Source organism: Ptychodera flava, chromosome 4 (genome assembly GCF_041260155.1).
Source record: "Ptychodera flava strain L36383 chromosome 4, AS_Pfla_20210202, whole genome shotgun sequence".
NCBI classification, from domain to species: domain Eukaryota; kingdom Metazoa; phylum Hemichordata; class Enteropneusta; family Ptychoderidae; genus Ptychodera; species Ptychodera flava.
In genome coordinates this window covers 41,908,217-41,930,673 of record NC_091931.1, presented here as the reverse complement: position 1 = coordinate 41,930,673, position 22,457 = coordinate 41,908,217, and the positions used below count along the sequence as shown (strand labels likewise).

Here is a 22,457-nt window from a genome sequence, read left to right as displayed (position 1 = left end):
TTGGGGAATATAGGTAAATGATTTGGGAACCCCGGTAACATTTCTGCTGTCCCTAATCTGATTGCATTGATATACACCACGGGGAACCCCGGTAAAATGACTGGGGAACCTCGGTTATTTACCTGCATGGTACCGGCCTTAACAAAAACTCTGCTATGCATCAAATTAGGACTGACAATAGGCTATCCATTTATGTTTTTCAAGCATTGAAACAAAGAATTGTAAATTTTGTCAAAATTTATGATGACAGCTGACTGGTGAAACCATAAAGGGCCAATACATCAACTGTCTGTCTCTTTTGTTTTAACACAGTACTTGGGTGAAAAGGAAAAAAATAGTGTTTTATGATCTCCACAATGTCGTAATTTAATAACAGTTATAGTGTCTATGATTTATGCAGTTATTATCAGAACACTGGCTTAGGTATTAGTGGAAGCACATGCGGATATCAGTTTATTACTAATTACATGCTCTGCATGTGACTACATGTAATTAATGAACTGTGACAAGCCCATATATCAATTATCCAGAGTTGAAAAAATAATTTGTATATAGCCTTAATCCTTTGAGCACCAAAGTCAGTTTTTGTCACCTATATTAAATATACCTGAATCAATTTTTTGCAGATTTTTTGAGAAAAATTTTGCTAAAAAACTGTAGCTAATATAATATAATGTCCATTTGGTCCAATATTATAAAAAAATGACAGGAAAATTCATGAAAATTGGTAAAATGTTGCACTAAAATTTTGGTGGGAAAAATTACCGCACTCAAAGGGTTAATACCATAAGTGCTTATCTGTACAGCAGACCTTGTACAACAAAAGCAGTGTGTTTGCTCACTGAAATCATCATAAGGATGTGTTTTTCAGACCTATTTCAGTATATTTACTCAAGTCATTATCTCAAGAATGCAATTTCATTCTTTAATCTGAAAATGGAATACATTCTCTGTCACCAGTTTTCAATGAAAATTTATTGGATCCAGGAAACAGACTGTTGTCAAGTCAAAGAAATATGTCCTTAATTTACTTCCGGAGTAAGTTAAAGGCGGAGCCTCCCTTTAAAAGGGCGCCAGCCTATGGCGGCGTTCACTGTGTAAGTGGACACCAAACAGGCAACATGAGGGCACAAGCTCCAGAAAATGCCACTTTTTATTTTTTCCAACCGCAAAAACGCTGACAGACTGCCAAGCGGTCAGCACGAAGCGGCTGCCGATCGAACTCTGTGATTATATTCCAATTCTAACGTGGCTGGAAGACGTTTTTTAAGGAAATTCGAGTGTGGTGCTGGGGAATAAATGACCGTTGGCAATTTGAACCGACCGTCAATCAAACGGTTATATAAGCTCTATTTGCAGTATTAGCAAAAGGTGACAAAAGATTGAAATCAGTTTGTGTAATTAGTGTAATAGAAATCAAACATGGTACTGGCCATGTGTTTGACTGGGAGGAGAACTCCACTAATGCGAGAAACCAGGGATTGAAAAGTGCGGCTTTAAGCACCCCACATTCATGTAGGTTCTGTTTTCTATGAGATAATGTACCCAGACATTAGCAAATAGTATGGATACAAAATGAAGGCAAATTCAAGAGCTTCCTTTGTAAAACAGCGGTTATATGATAAAAACACCTGGAAAATTTTTCATTAAGGTACGGGTAGATCGCACCACGGGGACAGATATTCAGACTCTCAAATTTTTACAATTCTTTTCTGATCTACCACTTGCAGAGGTTTATTTTAAAGCTCTTGGTGTACGAAAACTATTCACTGGCTTAGTTTTTCAAATTTGAAAATTTTATTTTTCTCCACAGAGTTAACATAGGGATGGTGGACATTTTGAATTTCAAATTCTGGTAAATCTTGGGTTATTTGTTTCTCTGGTTACAAAATTTGCATGCGGTGACCCTCGACTTTTATTCTTGACTTTGAAAGAGAGTAGTTGAAAGATTTCTCAAGGAAAATTTGAACAAAAGTTTAAGTCTTTTACTTTTGAGGTGCATATAACCTTAAAGCTGTAGCATACTAAATACCTTGTTCAAATTCAGAAGATGTACTTCCATGCAGTGATCATCAAATATACCATAGATAGAGGGACCATGAATATACCCACATGTCAACAAGCTGTATGGAAAAGATTGGATTGGTGACCGGCACCGGGGTATACAATGTCTGGATCTGAACCATGGGCATTTCAATCAATGTCTAACAATATTCAATCCAGAGTGTACACACTATTGCTTTCATAAGAGGTTCAAGTGGTTTATTATAAGTTTCCACCTTGAAAAGTTGTAAATTGTGTAACATGAACAATTTTGTCTCAAAAAAACACTGCGTGTTATCACCAACACTTTGCTCCATTGGCCAAAATCATTTCATCTTAAACCTTTCTTTGATCACACTAAGTCTAAGTATAGGGCTAATATACATGTACATGTATGTATGGTCCCAGTCTGATCTTGCAGTAAATGAACCAATAGATTGAGTGCCATTCTTATTATATCTCAAACATCTTTATGGAAACACATGCCTCAAGGACATTTTCTGACATTCAAAATATATATTTTTCAATGGTTGACATTTATAGCTTGCAGCTTCTGTAGATTTATTTTGAAATTGCAGAGAAAGTTTGCGTTTCCTTTGTTTTGTGTTTGGTTCAAATCAGAATAATGTTATTGTTAATATTTTGAGATTCCCTTTTTAATCCTTAGTAAATTTGAGGTATACTAGTTGAAAATTTGCAGGAAGACTTTCAGTTTTCGAAATACCCACATACACATTGCAATATACATTGTTACCTTGATCACTCTTAATCTTGAATAACCATGCCAATTGGCGCAACTAGATTGCCTTATCATGTGTATACTATGCATGTTGGATTCATAAAAATACAGCATATATTTTGACCTCTACCAAAAACTTTTTAGTTACATGTATGTGGTACATTCAGTCATTTTATTTGGCAAAATTAAATTTACATGGTTTTAATAAATATTTCAAATCAAAATAAAATTGACTGACTGATTATGAGTCTCAAAATACGGAGGGTGAATAAGCATTGGGGTTAGGCCATCGAGTATGTCATTCTGGATGAAAAAGTCGTGTAATATGTGATACTATACTTAGCAGCATTCAGAGTAATATTACCCTACATTTCATGGGCTTTTACTCCCTGACCCTGCACCAGGGGGAGGATCATGACTCAATGGAATATCTTTTTGATAAACTATATGCAGCAGTATAACGTACCTAGTCAGAGAGCACGGTACTGAGAACCTGGTGCATGCTCGGCATGTCAGCTAAAAAAGCTACTTCAACTTCAGTTTTTTATGTAAAAATAATACTTTTATAAAGTTTCCTTTGCCAAAGATTAAGGCCAAAGTTTGAACCCCAAGACTCAATCAATATCCAGTCACACTGTTCATGTCAGGTTTGCATCAACATGCTTCCAACTTTCAGAGGTGTACCTCCATTATTTGCCAAGACATACATGTGCCATCCTTTATTGGGGTGGGTTTTCAGAAAACAATCTAAAATAAATGTTTAAGTTTCAAAGTAATCAAAGGTTTAAAATTGGGTATGATATTGAAGGTTCTGAGACCAGTTTTGAATTCTCTGTAAACAACTGAACTTCTAAGTTCCCATTAAAGTACATGTGTATATTTCCTGAAAGCATCGATATTGGCAAATTTAATTTTCAGCTGGGCAAAATGACCATAGCAGGATGATAATTATCATATCCAGGTAAAGATCAGAATATGTGTACCTGTACCTGCATCAAGGTAACATGGATAATTGCATGGTGCAGCATGCACTTAGATATTTCAAGCCCTGACCTTTTACCTTATACTTTAGTTGCATATCTCCTTACAGTGAAGTATATCATTGAAATAAATTCATGAGTTCAATGGAAAACATTATGAAAATGCTGTGAGGTATTTAATTCAAAGTTCTAAGCTTGCTGTATTCTGTAAAACAGAAAATTACATACCTAAAATTGTAAGTTTTATTACAATTTTAGTTATAATTGCCAATAAACAACTTTTCGTGCGAAATTTTCCTTCAGCAAAATGGCTGTAGACAATGTTGAATACATTGAATTTAAAGGGGTATTAGAAATAAATTGTCCAATTACAAGGACTGTTCCTTGTAGTAATCTCTCAATGGAAGGATTGACATTTAATTTTCCTATGAATATTTCAGAGGTCAGAGGTCAGAGCTAGTTCATGTCCCCTCTGCTCTTTGTTGGTTCATTGTCAATCATTTGTTTGAAAAAAAGGTATCATAAGAGCAAAGAGCAGAAAAACTGATCTCCCTTTCCATCAACTTGGTCTGTCAATCATATTTTTTCATGGAGTTTTCCATCAGCTGTGACTTTGAATGTACACAATTTTTTTTGGTTCTGTTTTAAGAAAAGTTTCTTGTTCTACTCCCAAAATAATGTAAAAATGCCAAGTTTGTATGTATATAATATCCAATGTAGCAGTTCATAACTGAATCGTGTTCAGGGTAGAATTCATTTTTTTACACAAAGCATTGTGTTGGCAAGGCTACTGCTTATATATGTACTGCGGTAAAAAGAGTAAGAAAAATTGTTTTTACAGGACAAACATGATGCAAATATCACTTGAAGTTACAGCCATAACATACCTCTGAGAAATATATAATTTCAGTTTTAAGTTTGAATGGTGTACATTAGCCAGCACAATTTAGGAGAAAGGAAATGCAAGTGAAGGGATTGAGGAGATCTGATGACAGCCACGTACACATTTGAAGATGAAATTTTCTTTCCTTGTAATGCATGAATGGTGGTTTCTCCATCCACAATAATGAATTTATCAAAGTGAACCAGTACTACTGTGTCTCCTAATTCTCCATGGAGTTTATCTTATTTGTGTTACCATGACAACTTATAATTATCTGTTTGCTACTGAATCAAATCGCCGTCTTCAAATCACGCGCAGTTTTGTGAACACACATTGTCATATTTTTCCATATTCTGCCAAGCAGGCTTTGAGGAGATCTCATCTAGGGGCATTATCTTTTAAATGAATGAGAGGATCACAGTAATCCGGCACATTGCTGTCCCCATAGGCTTTTTGTACATCATCTTGAGTGTGTCATAAAGACAGTAACAATGCTGTCTTGGTTGACACTGCTTCTCATTGCCATGCTTGTCACATACTGTACGTCTCATTTTTGGATGAATACCTGTTACATGGAAGATTAAATATCAAAAAAGAAAATACAGTACACCTCTTGTTGAATTTTAGTGATCATTTCAAATTTCAATTGCACAATTCACTTTCAGCATAATATTCATTTGTGTTAAAATTATGTAATCTTTAGCAAGCTGACAATTGTAGAATAATGATGGCACAAGTAGGTTATTGTATATGCAGATCTCAAATTACGTAAAGAGAAAGATGTCTATTGATCGACTCCCAGTTAGCTTCCCTGGGCAAAATATCAAACATTTTAGCAACCAGAAGATGGTTAGTTTTATGAAATTGTTCATGTACAGTACCTGTTTTACATAATAGGTGAAATGTGTAGTATCCATAGAAATTAGCTCAAATTACACAAAGGTCACTTAAAATTTGTCAAATTGATCATGCAATATATACAATATGTAAAACTCATCAATTGTCTTCAGTGTCAAGTGTACCAGCAGTTTTTATCAGTTTTATCAGATCGCCATATTTAGATTGTTTTGTGATGTAATACTCATTTCATTTGTGACATTGCAATAATCTGTATGATATGTGCATTTGTCATAGTGATGACACTGAGACCCATTGCCATTGACAGAAAATATCCAATCTTATGGTGAAAGAAGCAGTTCATGCATGATATGAGAAGCAGCATCAAGTGCGGTTGCCAAGGCAACTAGCGTAGATTGTGCAGATAAGCATGCAGAGTGGGTTGATTTCAAAAACAGCTGTTGAAGGGTAAGATATCCTCTTCACATTTGTGGAAGATGATTGTTTTTAGAAATGTTGAGTCTTTGACATTTTGCCTGATTGGAACACGGATTCACGTATTGAAAGGAGATACATGTACAATGTATTATTGGTTGCCAGGCTCAAGTTGAAGCTATCGATAAACGTGGTATTAAAAGACTGCTGAAGTTTTCAAAACCACAAGAACAAGAGCTGTCCTTGGTATATCTACATTGATATACCCATGATTTGCCTATGAAATGTTTTCTTTATCTACGAAAGCTATCCTCACCATTTTCCTTGGAAAGGTGTGAAATTCAGGAAATTGTTCACAATTAAGCTATATGTCTAATCGACAGCTTTATAAACCTGATAGTGCTTCTGAATTGAACATATGGAATATGTCAGCACTAATAGTAATACACCAGAATCAATGTGACTCAGACTCTTACTGTACATTCAATTTGTCTTCAAGAGATTTGCATTGCTTCAGGCAATACAACTATATTATTTAATGTGCCTGATATTAAACATGAAAAATTCATAAATGCTATCGCCAGGTACCATTTACGAACATCTCACACAAATATCACTTTTTTTAGATGCCTGGTTTTTGCTTTTCACAGTGTATTCCTTCAAGAACCTGTACTTTTAATGGCACCATGTGTATAGACACAGCAAAATCATAAGTGCATCTTAGGCCTGTGCATGTAAAATTATATGTAAACGCATGTGACATTGTACAAAAAAAACATAAATGTAACTGTGTACAAGCGTGATACAGTCAAATGCAAGCATGTCTATACATAGCTGTAGGTCCATAGCTGTGGTGTTTTCAGACGGGAGTTCTGCCTTTTATGGGCTGGTTTTGACTTTTACGATTTTTAACCCTGCCAATCGTAAAAATCAAAACAAGCCCGTAAAGAATAGAAATCCCTTCGAAAACACCACAGCTATGGACCCACAGCTAGTCTATACACAGAGATGTCTTTGTATAGTTATAATATTAGATATATAATATTATATGGTGTGTATGCATACATATACAGTGTATGCATATGTGTATATTATATATATATATATATATATATATATATATATATAATATATATATATATATATATATATATATATACAGGGCTCGAAATTAGCGGTAGTCCCGCGTCCACAGACTACCAACTTTTCCCTGGGGCTACCAAATTCCATGAAATGGTAGCCCACACGGACTACCAAAGCCCGGGACATGAAACAGGGCGACATGATGTTGATCGCTGTGAGATGACCGACGCTCATACAGTCAACCCAGCTGGACACAGAAAGACATAGCTATGACTTTGTTATGCAAATTAAAAGGCGACAGTGCAGTCGAATTTGTTGGGACAAACTTTCAATAAAATATCTGAATTGATGTACTTGGATGACAGGCTCGGGAAATGATGGCCAATGAAAATTCATTTTCATAGTTATTTAATCACAATGTATCAATCACAATTAAACACAAAGTTATTCAAACTGCAAAGAAAAAGCTGTCGGGCCATCCACAAATTACGCTTTCCGAAGTGTACGAGATCATCCCATGATAGTGTAATATGGTGGAGATATATAGCGAAAATTGCCACGAAATCAATTGGAACATGACTGTACCAAGTTGTCATCCTGAAATTCTACTCATAGCCAATCTTATTTTTTTAGCCATGCTATGTTTACACATGCTGAGTGAAAAATCGTTGTCGTAGCGAACATCAAAATTTGTATATAACCTCTGCATATGTGTGAATATAGGTCGTCTAACTTCGAGGCGTCACCGTTGCCCACTACACATGCTACCGGTATACCGTTCTCCTAAGGCTATGATCTGCATCTATTGATGTCAAAATGACTAGAAAATTCACTTTCTGAATAGAATTCTGAACAATAAATATTTCATCATCTACACATAAATAAATATATCCTTTAAAAAACTCTTCTATGCATGGGCTACCAGACCTTGTATCTGGACTACCAAATTCAGAAAATGGTAGTCCAATAGGACTACCAGGGAAAAAAGTTAATTTCGAGCCCTGTATTAGATATATATATATAATGTATAGAGAGAGAGAGAGAGAGAGAGAGAGAGAGAGAGAGAGAGAGAGATAACATACACACTTATTGTATACAAACCTTTATAGTCATTGTTTATTAAGCACACTACTTTTTACTAAAATGTGATGATACCTATGAACCTTGATGTGGATATATCAATAAATGTATGTCCATGATTATGACAATTAGTTGTATAATTCATTCCAAATTTTGGCTTTCTATTTTGTTGTTCCTACCATGTTTTCAGTTTATGAAGAATTATAAATGCAATATTCCTTTTGTATGCCAGGGAAAAATGAAATTAAATTATTTACATTATAATCTTTGGTATTTTATATTCTGCACGTATGACAAGAGCAAAAGGGCATAAATTTTTTATGAAATTTTGACCACCACCAGTAAAATGCAACAACTATTGAGAAGACTACAATGAATAAATGTATTTTGTTAGCAGATACCATGAAAGTAAACATCGGTAATGAGATTAGACCAACAATAGTCCAATTAAGATGCAGACCTAATTAAATTGCTTGTGGAAAATCTGAACAGATAACATCTGTGCCAGTCAGCTACATGGTGGCCTCTCAAGCATGGGGCTGTGGAAGATGCCCTTCATAGCTTTTGATATCACTGATACAAAAATTCATAATTGATCTCTCTTCACTGAACACCCATCCATGATAAACACTCAGGCAAATGGCATTAAAATATTACCTATTTTTCTATGTTTCATATTTCAGGATTTTATTAAGTGACATCTCTGCTCTGTTATGTCGTGTTGATACAGTGTATGTATCATTGCATGTATGAAAGTGGACCTTTCTGAAGTACTAACAAACTGATTATACTGTAAATACAATTACTGACCAGATTTTGTCAAAAACAGCCATGTCATGTGTATTCCAAAATACAAACATTTTTTACTTGTAAGTGTTAAGAGCACATTTTCAGGCAAGACATGTTAGTAGTTGATGTAAAAAAAAACTGAAAGCATTAAATTTTGCAATTGAATCTTCCCTTTTCAGAAATGTTAATGTAAATTATTGACGATATGCCATCACCTTGTTACGGATCAATAACTTTGGATCATTTTGTTAAATTGAAATCTATGAATGCCTTCTGTTTGCCTTCAAATGATTAGTTCTTGCATCCACTGAAGTCAGCAGCTAATAGTTTCTATCTGCACTGGTATCATGGATGTTTTCTTCAGTCTCAGATATTGTGTCTTCATTTAAATGACATCTACATTTAATACCTAGAGTCACTACAACACAATTACACATTTTCTCTAGTTTGTAATTTCTCAAAATATGTTGCTAGCGGATTATCAAAAATAGCTTTGTTGTTGTTTTGGAATATGAAAGCACATAATTTATGTCATACATACTGTTTATGTTGTCTTCTATGGTGACTATAAATTGACTCAAAAGAAATGATAATGACATTGAATATCATTCTGGTTTTATTGGTTGACAGTTTTTTCATATGTAGATAAATTTTACAGTATTTTGTTATAGTGCTCTTGGCATTGTTGTGCAAAGTACATCTAGCCGGGAAAATATAAATTGGACATTTGATATAATTCAAAATAGGTATGAGAAATTTCAGGGAACATTGATTTCAAGAGGAATCACTGAATGCGTGGATTTTCTAAAGAAGCTGGGTCATAGAAAGGATCAGAGAAAATGTTGACCAATTTTGTAGACAAACTGTAGAATTTCTGATTTAATTTACCACTCCTGAATTTGTCAACATGCATCTGTGCAACCATCCGCAACCTCTCAACAATTAATGATCCAAGAATCCTTGTAACAACTGAAACAAATTTAAAATCCTGGACCAAGTACAGAGCTATATAATCAGTTAGCCTCTTGTAATCCCTGGGTTTGGTTTTGGCATCAATGTTGTGATAAGCTATCTCTATAGACTCCTCAATACAGGGTTATGTAAACAGTTTGTTGACCTGCAGCCAACATATTATCAGCAATGTGAATCACCAAATAAAACATCATTATCCACTGATTAGTTTACTAACAGGTCATTAATCTACAGCCTTTTATTTACAATTTGATCAACGCAAATTGCTAATTAGGGAATTCAGATTATATTTTGATCCTCAAAACACTTGTGCATGGACAATCCGCTGCTTTTTAGTAAATGTAGACTTTCACAAACATAGTCTTTAATTTTATATTGTTGTATTTTTACTGTTAAATTAAATTAATGTACATTTTATGCCAGCTCTCCTTTTCATTCTGACATGTGAAGTTTCGGTGACTAAAATTACTTCAATGTGACAATGTCACACTTTATGAATGCATATGAGATGAATGTAAAATGGGAAAATAAATTGAAAAGGATAAATAAAGAAAAAACAGTAAATTACAGTGGTAGTGCTCAGAAAGAGTGCATTGTTGCTTTGTATTTGATGGACTATGGCTACCAATCAAGTGCCATGGATATGTTCTGTGGTTGAGACAGTATTGTACAGTCCTGTACACGTACCGGTGACAAAAGTTGACATATATATGTAAATGTAAAGCAATTACACAAAAGTTAAGCTTTGCTTTCCCTACAAAGTTTCCAAGGATACCATCCACAGCATTCTGTAGAATCTTATATGTAATTTCATTTTACACTCATGTTGGAAGGCGAATAACAACAGAGGCACTGTGTACAGACTTTGTGCATTTTCCTCCAACATCTACATTACCCAATCATCTAAATGTTATGGCCCAATATGATGAGAGGGCCCTGGGGACTTCGGTTATTTTTGTCTCCATCACTCTCAAGCTCCTGGGCTTGTAAAACTACATAATATGTACATGTATAGGGGTCTGCATTGGCAAATGAAGAATCCCTTAGAGAGACCTGTTCATGATTACTGTCTGCAATCATATCTATCGTACTTGGACACTCATTACTCATGGAAGGTTGGCTATCTAGTTACTCCAAGGTTCAAATCTACGATATTTGATTGTTCAAAAATATAGTCGCCTACGGCTAGTGATAGTATTTTAAGGGCAATTAAATTGAAATAAGGGTATACATTTCAGTGCTTTATATTGGCCATGGCCATTGCTACATGTATTAAAGTGAAATCTTTCATGTATATGACCTCTTATTCATTGCTTGATGTCTGAGAAAGACTTTGGAATCTCTGCAAGTGACATAAATTAAACTTTACTCATTAAAACAACCAATTTTATCATTTTCTTCCTTTTCAAAATATGTACTTGATTTCAACAGTGAGAAAATAACAGCTAACATCATTTATAAAGTGACACATGCTAGATTAGAAATTTGGTAAACAAGTATCACAGAAGAAAAAGTACAAGTAAAATTTTCAAAGACATTTATTTAGGCACATTATAGCTATGACCAAAGTAGTCTTTTGGAGCTCATTAATGTCTTGAGTCAATAACTTGCAGATGTAAATTTTACGGTGAATCTTTTCGTGTGGTTATTGTGTTTGTAGAGTAAACTCATACCCGGTGCTGTGATCACAGAACTGCTTTGCTGAGCAATACATGCACACAGAGAAACAGCACAATGACAGAAGAGAATCATCACAGTGGGTGAAAAGTTCACAATAGGAACTGATTTGTTCGAGGATCTATGTAATTTATATTGTGAACAAATGCAAAGTTACACCTTGCCACCATCAATTTTTTTATTGTTTACATAAAACTGTGCAACCATCCAAGAGAGAAAGTTACCCTAGGGTGCAACTTAAGTCTGATTTATTTATTCAGTGAATATCATTTCATCTGGCACTGTAGTTAACATACATGTAATCACTTCAGTATTTTTACAGAATTATTAAAGGCAAAAATGCAGTTTTAGGATCAAGTGCTGCACAAAGTAAGACACTAACAATAGAGCACACATGGGCATTCTACACTTCTTGAGATAGAGAAAAGTAGCAAAAAATCAATTGAGATGCATTCTTCCCATCTTTCCTCGTTTATCCAATTTTTCATTATCTCTGTCAACAAGATGTACATCTGCAGTTGATTACTAGGCTCTGTGGACATATATCACTTTCCTTGGTGCTGTGACCCAGTAAATTACCTTAGGAAGAAAGTATCACCAGAAAAAAGAGAGCTTTTGTCTTAAATCCGTGCCTCCATGTAACCACATTGTAACCTACTTTTGTGATGTGTACGTCACACATGCTGCCTGTTAAAGGCCAGTGGCATTCCACTTTAATCTGAGTGAAGGGTCAAGTGAGGTCGCTGAAAATTAATTGGATGCTGATGTTGGCCTATCATATTTTGGGATTCCTGCTTTGCCATCAGCTCTGAGTTCAGAGAGACCTTTGTTAAAATAATCACCACCAAACCACAAATAGCAAGTTCTTTTTTTTTTAAGTTGGTCTTTATTACAACAAACTCTGGGGGAGTTCTGCACCAGCCCATGGCATTCTGGAAAACACCATTTTTTTTCAAGGGGTGGTCAACTTGACTGTCTTCATACTGTTGGCATGGACATGATAAATTATGAATCATAATGTGAAAGAATTCATGATGGTTACAAATGGAATCGACTGAATTCAAAAAAAGTATCCCACTACAAAACAACAATGCAGATGCTCATTGACTAGTTCACCCGCGGTTAGTTTACCAGTTAATCAAGCTGACCACCCCTCTCCATCAAATATAGGATTCCCTGACCTAAAGAATCTCATAGGAATATAAACTGACATTTGATAGTTTATCTGCTATTTGCTAGGTCTATCACCACAGTATGAGCCCAAGCAACTGAACAGCCAGCTGACAGTTCTGACACCCGGGCATCCACATGTCTTGAAAAGATACCTCCTCAGAAACCAACATCTTCCAAGAAACTTTGAGTCATTCCGAGAGCCACGGCAAAATCTGTGCCATTGAACCGATTCAACAACACTGAGAGTTCACTTCCGGTAAGTCTTCCTTGTCTTATCCATGCACAGTGCTTCCATATTCCCATATTCCATAGGATTAATCCCATCCCTTGTTCTCACTCGATCTGTAACTCTATTGCTTTGACTAACTTTTATACTTTTATGTATCCCTATGTATATGTGACTCAATCAAGGTCCTATCCAGTTCAAATGGAATGGGATACATGTAACTTTTCCATGGATATGTTACCATGTGGAACATGATGTGCTTGCCGGCACAGTTAACGCTGGCTGATTCATTCAGCATTGATTGCATCTGATCCTACTTACCAAGTACAAAGGGCAAATGCCCCAGAGCTTTATCTGTCAGCATTATACAATGTACATTGTATGATTTATACAACAGTTACCCTGACTAATGTACACTGATATTGTCAAAATTGTCAATTTGAAGACAATATAGCCACAGTACACAAAGTATATACATTCCTAATCAGTGACATAATTATATTGTTGTGAAGATTATTTTGATAATAAATTTACTCAAGTTCTCTTCAAGTTGATCCAATAACTATCTGCAAGTCAAACATATATTGGCTACAGGGCTAGAAATGGACTGTTCAGATACTGGAGAACCATTCAAAGGCGTTATTGGAACAAATATTTTGGGCAGAATGCACCCCAGGGACTCATATTTGGACTCTTAAGTTTTTACAATACTTTCCTAGTCTACTGCATCGAGAGGCTCATTTTGAAGCTCTTGGAGTACAAAAAGTTTTCAAAGTCATGTTTAGTGAAAATCTAAATTTCAGTATTTTCCCATATGAGTAACACAGGGATGGAGGCCATTTTTAATATCAAATATCATGTAATTAAAGGTAGTTTGTTTCCGTGTTACAAAAATTTGCGCGGTGACGCTCGATTTTAATTCTTAACATTTAAAAGACAATGGTTGAATGATTTTCTGGTGGAAAGTTTGAGTGAAAGTTTGTCTTTCAATTTTGAGGTGCATACATTCTACATGTACCTTAAACACCTTTTAGATTTATGCGGCGCCAATGAAACAGTTACGCCCTTGTTAAAAACTTACCAGTGCATGACAACAGCATTAGATATGATGCATGTGCAGTCTGTATCAGGATGGGGGTGTATAAATAAATGTGCGATAAACTTAGCTATTTATTATCAACACATCCATATAAATATTTACTTCCTATTCACACTTTCTCAAATGTCAACTTATATCTTATAAGATGTTGTGTAGTACCAGTCATCTGATGTATGAAAAGTTAACATGGTGCTGTAGAAGTTAGAATCATTCCAAGGAGCCAAAATTTATATCAGTAGCACTTTCCCTAGATTTCTGTTTACATTGAGAATTTCATCTGGGCTATCCTTTGAACAGTATGCAACTGTCCCCTTGATATTTTTTTATTTGCATGATCAAAGAGAGACCTTGAGAGATTGCTCAGAGATGAAAATGTAAGAGGTTGATGATAATGATTGAAACAGTCATAAAATTCATATTTACAATAATCATTTGAATTCCCTTCGAAGCTTGTTTGTGGTTGTGTTTCAGAATATCAGTAATTTTCCTTAACATTTATGGAACAATCAAGGAAAGAATGAAGTGACATTGTACTAATTTTATCTTAGCTGTGACTGTGAACTCTAGCTCACAGAGTCATGCCTGAGTGTCTATTATCAACTCATTATCCTGTTAGGGAAATTCATTCACTGTAGATTCTTCTTGAAAAGCTATAGCCAAACTTTGGCTCTGCAAGCCTAAATGGTTGTTTTCCTGGGATGTAAAAACATTTCGTGCCATATTTTAGTCTGGCATGACAGTTGTGTACATATGGCCATTGTGCTTCGCGTCCATTAAACATCCTAAATGGCATAGTTGACCCAGTGCTGAGTCTGTATCATAAAACTTGAAACTTTGGCCCTAGTGGCCATAGGGAACTGTGGCCTGGAGCTGTATGTACAATTTGATGATTTCTCCGAGAGTTTAATGTGGAAATTTATGGGAGCTGTCCCAGATGGAGTTATTTGTCATTGTTGTCGTGGAAGGGGAGGGGGTCAGTTGATATAAACAAGACGGCAGCTGTGAATGGTTTGTGAGTCTGATACTGCAGCCAGACAGTAACTGTCTTCACCTAAAACAGCAGGCACAGCATGTGTCTGGGACCTACATGGTGTTATCAGTCTTGGATATAAAACCTGTGTTTATAACAATTTCAAATCTATTATATGGAAATTAAATTAAAGGGCTCCACCCCTTTGTGAAAATAAACCAATTTTGCCCCATTAACTCTGAGTTATTCCAAATCAGTTACATTAACTTTTTTGGTGCCTAACCCTCAAGCCTGCCTAGCACATGGATGGCAATGTTCTAGTACCCAGCTAAAGCCTTCCAAAATCTATTAGAATATCAACAGATTTTTGGCAATTTCATCATCAAATTTGCATAGCAATGATGATGTACAAGGTGAATGCAAGGGACACAGTCAAATAGTACTTGAGTAAAGTTCTACTTGAAGTGGAAATTGAAACGTATATACATGATGCAGAGTGTTTTTCGAGAACCTTTCAGTAGTTTTAGTACAATGTATGATACTCAAAACTAGTGTTTGATATCGTTGCATAACTATGGAGAGGTTCTATAGGCAGGCATGCTACATGTAGTGTAATAATTGAAGCAACATGTACATGCAGCCATAGGAGGTATATAAATGACAAATTCATGTAATTGTATACCAGTGAATGTATATGGAATACTCTAGAAAATACAATGTAACTATAACTCTGGTATTTTTTTATGACATGGTTGTTTGTCCGAATCGTTACTAAGTGTTAACCAGTCTATTTTTATAATTTCCACTCTTGTGTTGTCGATCAGAGGATCCATCTTTGATGAAGCATTCTGGGATACACCATACCCATTGATATAAAACATGCAGGCAAAGGCTAAGTAACAGGCAGACTAGCTGTCAATGGCCCAGTCCTTTTCGCTGCTCTAATTCCTTCCTTTTCGAATTTGATTTAGATCACATCTCATATTGTAACACATCACAGATCTGATTCTGCAAACACTGAATTCATTATGACTGCAGCATCATTCCGAAAGTTTCATCGTAAAACTTCTTGAGAGAGCATATTGTCTGGTTATCCAATTAGTACATGTAACCACCAAGGGAGATTGGGAAGCGTTTCATAGCAACTGGACAAAACCATAACACATTATTGCAAACCATATAAGATTCAAAATATGGCCAGATGGTTGGAATTAACTTATTATAAACACTTTTGTCAGAAACATCAGAAACTAAGATGAGAAATTGGCTGTAGCTACGGGAAACATAACAGCTTCCTGTTTTTAATGTGATCAACAGACAAAGTTGAGGGCATTTATTTTGTGTTTACTCCTGCCGGAAGGGCTTGATGTCAACAATTTGAACACTTCTGGTGTACTATACTCCAGTTTGGCAACACTTTAAAGCTGTTATGTGGTTTCAATTTAAAGATCATGAGTATTGATGTACAAAAAATGTAAACAGATGAGCTGTTATTATTTCAGCACTAAATAAAGGCAAAACAGTCATTTGGTTTGATAATATTTCATACGATTCACAAGCAAGGCTGTATGAAATACATGTAGGTTTTCACACACAAAGTTAAATATTGTGTATCTGCTAATGAAATACTGTAGTAAGAAGCACTAATATGTCCCCAAAGTTTTGACACTTATCATTGTCTTGTATATCAGTTTTTCAAATAATCATTCTCACATACAAAAATTCTGCAACATTCAAGAACTGAACTTTGGGGTTTGCATAAATCACTCAAAAGGGGCCTTTGGTCTCAGAAAGATAAACATGTGTGTGCCATCCTTATGGCACACAATTTAATATTTTTTTCTGTATTTTTATTTTGTTTGTCAAATGCAAGTTCTTGTTCTACTCCTCAAAGGATGTTAAAATACCTATTAATTAGCTTGTCCACATGGAGTCTCCATGAACTGTTATTGTTTACGTTTGAAGTTTAGTCTGCATCAGAATTCTCGCTTGTCAACAATAACAATGCAGTTTACAGCTGAGTTGACAAGCTTAACACTGTGATTCTCAACACACTTTAAGGAATAGAACAAGAAATGCTGCTGATATAAAAAGCGAAAAAGTGACAAGTTATAGCTACTGGTTTTTAGGGCTTGACCTGCGAAATAAAATAAAGCTCTTGAAAGCATGTACTGCTGTATCTGCCTTAGTTTATAGTAAGAAATTGATGCTGTGAATCTCAGAAGTTGATGATGCATATAATGTGACCACACCCAACTCAACACATGACAGCTTCAGTGTGGATATCATAAAGCGGCAAATTCTTCAGACGTTTACGATGAATTGAATCCTTTGATTCTGCCATTGCGAACAGGTCAATGGAGGAAGTCGTACATGTTTAGATTTTCCGGGTGACCTTCCAAGGAAATGATATACTATGAGGTGAACTATGTGTATATGTAATTCACAGTTTGCAATTTCTGTCAGCAACTGGGTGGGCATTTATGTATACATGTACATGTAACACTGGTTGCTACGGTTTCTCTGCATGAGTCAGAAGCTAGCTAGATTCAGGTCAGGTCAAGAACGTTTTCTTAGCATATCAAATTTCAGTCGGCAATGAACTCAGCTTCTTAAGAAACCAAGAATTCTACATTTGCCTTGAAACATAATTTCATTACAGGAAAGTGCCATGATATCCTTCTGATAGCTTTTTAATACATCATGTGTGCATTGATGCACTGTATTGCTCATCAGCTTATCAAGGTGAAGAACACCTTGGGGACAGATATTCTGATTCTCAAATTTTCACAATTCTTTTCTGTTTATCACTTGTGGGGGCTCATTCAGAGTAACAAAATTTTCATGGTCTTCAATACATTTTGTGAAAATTAGGAATTTATTTTCGCCCATAGAGATAACACAGGGATAGCGGTCATTTTGAATTTCAAAGACCAGTAAATGTCAGGTAATTTAATCATTTCTCTATTGCCAAACTTTACACAGTGACCACTGATTTTTATTAGCTACTATAGACTATAGTCTATAGAAGCTATTGGGATGGGTATCCGTCCGGCGTCCGGCGTCAGTCTGTATGTATATAATGTATGTATGTATGTATGTATGTATGTATGTATGTATGTATGTCCGTTTGTGAGGCGTCCGTCCACTCAAATATCTTGAGAACCGCAGTACTTACTGATTTGATATTTGTTGTGTAGATGAAAAATATGATTTTTAGAAACTATTTTTTTAGCTCCCATAGCCATATGTATATATGGCAATGGAAGCTATTCTTATAGGCTAGGAAAATGTCTGTATGTATGTATGTCTGTATGTCTGTATGTCTGTATGTCTGTCCGTCAACATCAAAAACTCCAAACCGCTGCACATTTCATCTTGATATTTGGTGTGTACATGGATGATGGGCTGTAGATGAGATTTTGTTCAAATGAGTTGTCATTGCCAAAAATATGCAAATTAGTGCCAAAAAAGGCGTTTTTGGTAAAAAATCTCCTTCTTCATAACCGCTGGTCAGACAGCTTTGATATTTGGTATACAGGTCCTAGGGATAACCCAACTTGGATTTGTTCAAATTGTGATGAAATATGCAAATCTGTATTTTTAAGGAATTTTTTGTCATTTTTGGTCAAAAATTTATTTCATCAAAACCGCTTGTCTGACAGCTTTGATATTTGGTATACAGGTCCCTAGGGATAGCCCAACTTGGATTTGTTCAAATTGTGATGAAATAAGCAAATCTGTATTTTTAAGGAATTTTTTTGTCATTTTTGGTCAAAAATTTATTTCATCAAAACCACTCGTCTGACAGCTTTGATATTTGGTATACAGGTCCCTAGGCATAGCCCAACTTGGATTTGTTCAAATTGTAATGAAATAAGCCAATCTGTATTTTTAAGGAATTTTTTTGTCATTTTTGGTCAAAAATTTATTTCATCAAAACCGCTCGTCTGACAGCTTTGATATTTGGTATACAGGTCCCTAGGGATAGCCCAACTTGGATTTGTTCAAATTGTGATGAAATAAGCAAATCTGTATTTTTAAGGAATTTTTTTGTCATTTTTGGTCAAAAATTTATTTCATCAAAACCGCTCGTCTGGCAGCTTTGATATTTGGTATACAGGTTCCTACAGATAAACTAAATATGATATACAGAATATATGATGAAATCTGCAATTTTGTATTTTTGGTGCAATTTTTGCCATTTTTGGTCAAAAAATGTGTTTCTCAAAAATTACTTGTCTGATGCCTTTGATATTTGGTATACAGGTTCCTGGGGGTTCTCTTAGTGTGATATAGTGAAATTTGATGAAATCTTCAATTTTTTTATTTTTGGGTCAGTTTTTGCCGTTTTTGGTCAAAATATTTGTTTCTCAAAAGTTACTCATGTGATAGCTTTGATATTTGGTATACATTTTTATACATAATTATGATGAAATCATCAATTTTGTATTTTTGCAGCTAATTTTGCCATTTTAGGTCAGGCCATCCTGAAATGAGCTATCAAAGATCTCAACCTTCTTCATCAATACATATGTCACAAAACGTTGCTCTCTTCATAACACAGCAGAGCTCTGTCGACCATTGGGTCGTTTGTTAGCTCCTATAGCCATATGTATTATGTTTACAAGTTTACATTTTATTGAAAATCTCAATAGCCACTGAGCAGATTAGATGAAAAATTAGCATGTAAGTACTTTGGGCTGACCTGAAATGATTGTGCACATCTTGGGTCAGTATCTTGGACTTGCTATTTTTCATGAATTTTTTTGTAATTTTCTCCCATTTTTGGTCAAAAAATCTTCTTCTCTGAAACCACAAGTCTGATGATTTGAAACTTGGTATGGAAGTGCATAGGAGTGACCTTTCTCAAATCTGGGCAAATCGTGGTGAAATTTGCATATTTGCATTTTTTGGCTATTTTTTTCATTTTTGATCAAAATTTTTTTTTAATTCTGAAACCACACGTCCGATTGAGTTGAAACTTAGTGTAGTGGTTTTTACGGGTGACGTCAGTAAGATTTGATCAAATTCTGGTGAAATTTGTGTAATTTTATTTTATTGGGGGAATTGTTTCTATTTGTGATAAAAAAATCTTTTAGCTTGATTTTAGCTTGTTTTGATAACTATATGGGAGCGACCAGTGACATTGTCACTTTTTTAAATTTTTGATATTGTTGAAAATAGGAAATTAAGCAAAATTGTTAATGCCAAAAAAGGTGTTTTTGGTAAAAATCTTCTTCTTCATAACCGCTGGTCAGACAGCTTTGTTATTTGGTATACAGGTCCCTAGGGATAACCCAACTTGGATTTGTTCAAATTGTCATGAAATATGCAAATGTGTATTTTTAAGGAATTTTTGTCACTTTTGGTCAAAATTTGACTTACATTGTATGTAATTCTTGTACTGTATAAACCCTATCAATTCACCCAGAAAAAAATAATTAATATGATTTTAAATAAATGAATTAATTAGGAAATCATCAAAGCCAAAATAATTTTAGTGTGGAATTATCAGAACGTTCAACTTTTTTTGACAGTTCATAGTGAAAAGCTTACCATCTTGGAGGATTAAAACATGTAAAGGCAACTTTCCTGAATCCCAACTTAGATATATTCTGAACCACCATTTATGTTATCTAAAAGAAATTGCTCATAGTAGTTTGTCATGATAGGGTGGTCAAATAAATAGAGATAGAGAAAGTTCTAATTTCCATTTATGGTTGACTTGGTAAGGATAAATAAGATTACTTTTTGAGGAAAAAAATAGAGTGGTCAATTAAAAGTGGTCAAAGTGATAGGGTTTTTATGGTAAAGCTGGGTTGTAAGATTCCTTATGTGCTATTTATAGCAATTATGCAATCTGTGTAAACAGTGCAATGAAAGTGTAACATGATTCCTTATAATGCTTTTGATGACCTTGAACTCTTAAGTTTCAAACATTTGTCTCTTCAGTGTGCTTTCTCTGAGTACGTACAGTCTCAACTTATTCAACAGAACTAACTTACAATGTTAATTTGAAAGTTAAAATGTGTTTGTTAATAGGATGAAAATACAGATATAGATAACCAGCTGAAGATTCTTTATAACCTGACAGATATGCTGTTTTATTATGACGTAAATCTTGATTTAAGCAAGTCTTGTTTACTTTAATTAGAATGTAATTAACTCTCGTTTATTTGCTATTATAGACTAATATAGTCTGATGAAATATGCAAATCTGTATTTTACAGAATTTTTTCCATTTTGGTCAGGCCATCCTGAAATGAGCTATCAATGTGTCACAAAAGGTTATTCTCTACATAACACAGCAGTCTCAGCTCTGTCAACAGTAAAGTTGCTTGCTCTTTCAAAACCGCTGGTCAGACAGCTTTAATATTTGGTTTACAAGTCCCTAGGAGGACCTAAGTGAGATAATTTCATACAGTCAGGAAATACTTAATTTTGTATCCATGTCTCTAGTAGCTTCAGGGACTTTGGCCCTATGTTTCGTTATTTGGAAGAGAAAGGTTGAAATTGTGCTTGAGAAAAATTTGAGCAAAATTTTAAATCTTTCACTTTTGAGGCACATGCTACCTTAAAAGAGCAATTGGCTGTATTATGAACTTTTGATAGTTTCAGATGTTTTTGTTAAAAAAAACAAGTTTAAATTTTCTCCTTTTTAATATTAAACTGTATTGACATACAGAGTATTAGGTGGGTATTAGCCTTGCAAACATGTATACAACACATTTTGTAAAATATGCAGTGTTACTGTTGACAACGAAGTGACTAACATACCAATAATAATATTGGACATGTACAGTAGGTTGTGTTGAAAGTTGCACTTTAGGCATTGCAGTATGACTTGAGTAGAGTAAGAAACAGTACAAACAAATTCCGGAAAATATGTCAAAAGTTTAAGTGAATCTTTAAATTTGAATTTGACTTTGTTGAGAATATAACTTCATTCATGCTCATATACACTCATCTGGTAAAGATTAAATTTAGTTTTCAAAAAGATCATTTCCATGCAGGGGGCGACATGAATGTACACAAATCCTAAAATATGTTGTGATTTCAGCCTCTGTGTAGGAATAAGTGTTTGGTTCATTTGATCTGTAATAAATACAGCTTTAGCACTTGGTTATGTACATTTGACACCGTGTATTTTTCACAGACAGCATACAGACTGGATTAACATTCACCAAGTCATAATCAATCCCAGATCACATCCATGTATAAGGTCAAACACCCAATCCATGCAATTACACAGTCAGTATTAAACTGGAATGTATACGCTCTGCAGGCTGATCAAGAGATGGGCTGCAGCTGGTCCTGCAAGCTTGTTAATTTGACTCGCACATCTGAGTACGACCTTGTTTGGGATTGTTCTGATTAATTTTATCAATCAATAGCATGTTTTACACAGTCCAGCCTTGTTTGAACACTTATCTTATCTGCAGATATCCCACTTGTGAGCTGATTGCTA

At 34.9% G+C, this 22,457-nt stretch overlaps 1 protein-coding gene across 7 annotated transcripts in view; it reads left to right on the top strand.

Moving 5' to 3' along the window:
* LOC139131808 (uncharacterized) overlaps window positions 1–22,457 on the top strand; it is a 40,694-nt gene that overhangs the window by 5,593 nt on the left and 12,644 nt on the right. For 6 of the 7 annotated variants that reach the window (XM_070698082.1, XM_070698083.1, XM_070698085.1 and 3 more), the window contains one exon: window positions 12,758–12,947. The gene's annotated coding sequence lies outside the window, so the exon portion shown is untranslated. Of the gene's footprint in view, window positions 1–5,735; window positions 5,951–12,757; window positions 12,948–22,457 lie in introns of those variants that run through there. The other variant, XM_070698084.1, reaches the window with a different exon arrangement.